This window comes from Echinops telfairi, unplaced genomic scaffold, assembly GCF_000313985.2.
Source record: "Echinops telfairi isolate 266 unplaced genomic scaffold, ASM31398v2 ScPeMD7_7469;HRSCAF=8507_0, whole genome shotgun sequence".
Classification (NCBI taxonomy): domain Eukaryota; kingdom Metazoa; phylum Chordata; class Mammalia; order Afrosoricida; family Tenrecidae; genus Echinops; species Echinops telfairi.
The window spans coordinates 21,532,207-21,536,408 of NW_022111372.1; the positions used below are offsets into that span (position 1 = coordinate 21,532,207).

The 4,202-nt window shown below is 49.9% G+C and overlaps 1 pseudogene; it reads left to right on the forward strand.

Annotated features, from left to right (window-relative positions):
* The first annotated feature begins 890 nt into the window (after positions 1-890).
* On the forward strand, positions 891-2,566 carry LOC101664006 (annotated as a pseudogene).
* The last annotated feature ends 1,636 nt before the right edge of the window (positions 2,567-4,202 follow it).

A 4,202-nucleotide genomic window follows, 5' to 3' on the forward strand; every position in this document is an offset into this window, starting at 1 on the left:
GGTTGTCACTTAGAGCTCTACCTTTGTGAAGATGGTTCTCAATTTCTTAAAAACAGTCATCTAAAGTATGAATACAGTATTAACATATGAAAAAGCCAGCAATAATATTTCAATTTAAGAAAATAATGGAAAATATCAATATTAAATTTCTTTATTCTACATATAAAATTTTACAATTTTTAAAAAGGTATACTTTATTTTATTTGAAAAATATACAATGTAGAACAAAATACTTTTATGAAAACGATGATATATTTTCTCGGTATCAAATTAAAATCAAACTAAGAACTCCCAAATGTATAACTTTTTTGCTTTGCAATTAATTTGTGTTCTCAGCCTTTTTTTTTTTTTCAATTACACCCCCCTACCATCCTCCTAGGCTAGAGAAAATCTAAATAATAAAATTAAAATATAGGATAATTAATTCTATCGAACTGAAGCGAAAACTGTAAACAATGGAATTAATACCAATAATATGGGTTATACTTTATTCTTCAGGGTATATTGTCTGTGACACAACTATTTAATTATCTCATGTAGCATACAAATTGTTAATTACCCCACAAAAATAAATTGGCTTATATGTTCCTCAGTACAACTTTGGTGAAAAAAAACTGTTAAGCAAGACTTACTGATCATAGAATTATATCATTATTCATTAAATATATTCTCTCCTTCTTCTCCTTAGAGAAAGCTTGAAGACAACCCTCAAATTGACCTAACCCAGATTATGTTGGCTATGTCCCCAAGAGAAATGCAAACCTGGTGCCAAAGCCGCGGTTCCCGGAAGTGCTCCGTATTTGGGCCGGGGCTCTAGAAGCTGTACTTTTGTAGCCCGTAGCGGGGTCGGTGCTCACTGCTGTCAAACCGCCCCGCCACCTGTTGCAGCCATGGGGAAGCGACAGCATAAGAAGGAGAGCATTACCTGAGTACACTCACTTCTATGGTGGTAGGAAGCCAGACATTCCCAAAGCAAATTTTCGCCATTTACCTTTTGACCACTCAGCCCTTCATCCACCCAGTTATGTACCCCCGAAGGCGTCGTCTTTGACTTGCTGATGGCCACTGTTAATAGTTGTACTCCCTCTCTCGACGAGGCAATCTGGTGGTGTGAACCCCTCTGCCCACGTTGGCCCACCTTCTGTTCTCTGGTCCTGTCAGGAGCATCCTGCCCTGGCTCAAGAAATAGGGCACCAACCCCAGCAATGGAGAGAAACTAGATCAGAAGTTCCAATTGACCTGAAGTTTGCAAAGAACGGCGAAGGGAAGTACCACCGCCCCGTGCCGGTCTCCATATTCACCACGCACACCCACATGGCGGCCATCCGCACCACCAGCAATGTCTGTGCCTCCGAGGCTGTGGAGCAGCTGAACATCAAGGGCAAGAACTTCCGGATCTTCTGACCGATGAGTCCTTCTCCCAATAGGACATCATTACCCTGCAGGATCCCACCCATCTGGACAAGTTCAAGGTCTCCAACTTCTTTCACGTGAAGAATAACATGAAGGTGATGGACCCAGATGAGGAAAAGTCCAGGTAAGACCCGTCTTGCTACCTGAAGAACACCAACACGGAGCTCCGCGAGACCCTGCAGGGGCTCTGCAAGGAGTTCAAGGGAGACGAGGTGCTGGCGGCCACCATGAAGGCCCCCGAGAAGAAGAAAGTGGACCAACTAAATGCGGCCCACTACTCTACCGGGAAGGTCAGTGCCTCCTTCACTTCCACCGCCATGGTTCCTGAGACGATGCAGGAAGCAGCTGCCATCGGTGAAGACGTGCTGCAATACCAGTTTGTGAAGAAGAAGGGCCACGTGCGCCTGTACACCAACAAGGGCTGCCTCTACCTGGAGCAGCACTGCGACCTGACGCCCCAAACCTGTGAGAACTCCATCAGGCTCTGCAAGAAGAACTGCTATGACGTCACCATCTTCCACAGTTCCATTCGGAACTTCGTGATCCAAAGGGGTGACCCCACCGGCACTGGCACGGGTGGAGAGTGGTTCTGGGGAAAGCCCTTCAGAGCCGAGTTCCGGCCCAACCGGTCGCACACAGGGTGGGGCGTCCTCAGCATGGCCAACTCCGGGCCCAACAGCATCAAATCTCAGTTCTTCATCGCCTTCCGCTCCTGCGCCTACCTGGACAAGAGGCACACCATTTTCAGGCGACACCCTGACTGCCATGGAGAACGTGGAAAGTGACCCCAAAACTGATTGCTCCAAGGAGGAGCTCCACGTTGAGTCTACTTGGTGTTCGTGGACCCCTTTGAGGAGGCCGACGCTCAGATAGCAGAGGAGAGGAAGACCCCGTTGAAAGAGGGGCCCCAGGAGCATATGGCAAAGAGCAGCCAGCCCCAGCAAGGGGCCCCGGAACCCAGACCGACTGCCAGCTGGTGGGCAAGTTCATCAGTCCAGCAGCCCAGGACGGGCCGTCCACCAGCACAGTCACCCCCACGGCCAAGAAGGGGCCCAGTCAGGGCTACAGGGACTTCAGCTCCTGGCAACCCACCTATAGGCCAAGCTGCACCTCAGAGAGAGCTCTGCCTGTGGCCTGCACCCCTCCGCTATGAGCCTCCCAGTCCCGTACGTGTCCCATGATCCTCAGTCCATGTGCCCCATCAGCACAAGCACCCTCGGTCTGTCACCCTCCATGCAGCCCTTCACTCCCGGGTGGGTCCTGCCTCCTAGCTTCCCTCCACCAAGACCTTCGTTTCTCTGCGTAGCCCTGCGCTCCTTTCTCGAATGTGTTCTGGCTCTAGTGCCTTTTCTTGCCCACCCTGCCCCCCACCAAGCTCCTCTGAAGAGGGGTGGTCCAGCCCCCCACAGCCCCCCAGCCCACTTCAAGGACCACCTTCAGACAGACATTCAAGTCACTTGCCCTGTGAGTGGTGACCGCACGAAGAATACAGCCAGGCACGGGCAGCGCTGGGGATACCAGGTGTTGGGGGAGAGGAGGGCAGCCTGACCCCGTCTGGTGGCCGCTGCCTGGCTTACGCCTCATGGTCCCACAGCACTGAAGTAGGAGCCCAGGGTGCTTGTGCTGGGTCCCACCCAGGAGACCTGGTGTCTGTACCCAGTACCATCTGGGAGGGAGGGCCCACACCCATGGACAGCTACTCCTGTAGTCCCAGGCCTGGTGAAATGGGCACGGTCGCCTGAGTTCCACAGCCTTGCTCCAGAAGGCCTGTCGTAGATTGCTCCTACCCCACAGGTTTAGGGGTGCCAGGAGAGAGGCTCTGTGCCCCAGCCTTTGCTCCATGGCCCTGGATCCCCCGCTCAAACAATTATTTTCTAAAATGTCAGGCCACTTCGATTTGCTAAGTACTTGGTGAGCTCATTCGGCCAATTCAGAAATGGTACACATAGGGCTGCTTCTAAATGGAGAAGGCAATTGGGGTCCTAGAATGGCTTGAATATTAGAACCAGGCATTCACTGAATATTCTGAAAACCCTATACTTATGTATCTAATTCTGTATTATACAAATAGGCTACAAAAGTCCCTGGATAACTTCTATATTCACTTAATTCCATTTTTCCTTGAGTTTTTGAAGCTCCATTATGTGTTTATAAAATCCAAACCATAAAAAGAAAGAAATTCAAGTAGAATCTGACTCAGTGGAGTCTTGGCAGTGGAGTCAGGTGTGACCCACAGTGACCTTCTGCACAAGAGAACAAAACGTGGTCAGGTCCGGTGCCATCTCACCATTGTTCACACTGGCCTGCTAGACAGAAGGTCAGCCTGTCTGACCATCAGCCACTCTCGGGAGAGCAGCATCTGCATGGAGAAGCACAGGGGTGGTGCAAAATAGGACGACCCTTGACGAGGTGGACAGACACAGTAACTGAAACAATAGGCCGGATAAAGGTAAAATGGAGAGGCTGGCACGTGACCAGGGCAGGGTTCCCTTCTGTGTTACACAGGGTGCCATGAGGATGGAACTGACTTGGCTACACCTAAGAACAACCAAGGCTTTAGAGCCTCAGAAACCAGTGGGTAGTTTTACTAACTGATAGGGCTTCATGAGTCCGTGTGTACAAAAGCACACTCACGGTCATCCAGTGGTTTCTGGCTCCTGGAGAGCTGGTAGGGCAGGGTAGAAGTAGCCCTGTGGATTTCCAAGACTGTAAATCTTTGCAGGAGTAGAAACCTTGTCTTTCCCCCATGTGTGTATATATGCATAAAAATATAGCATGCTTTACAAAGA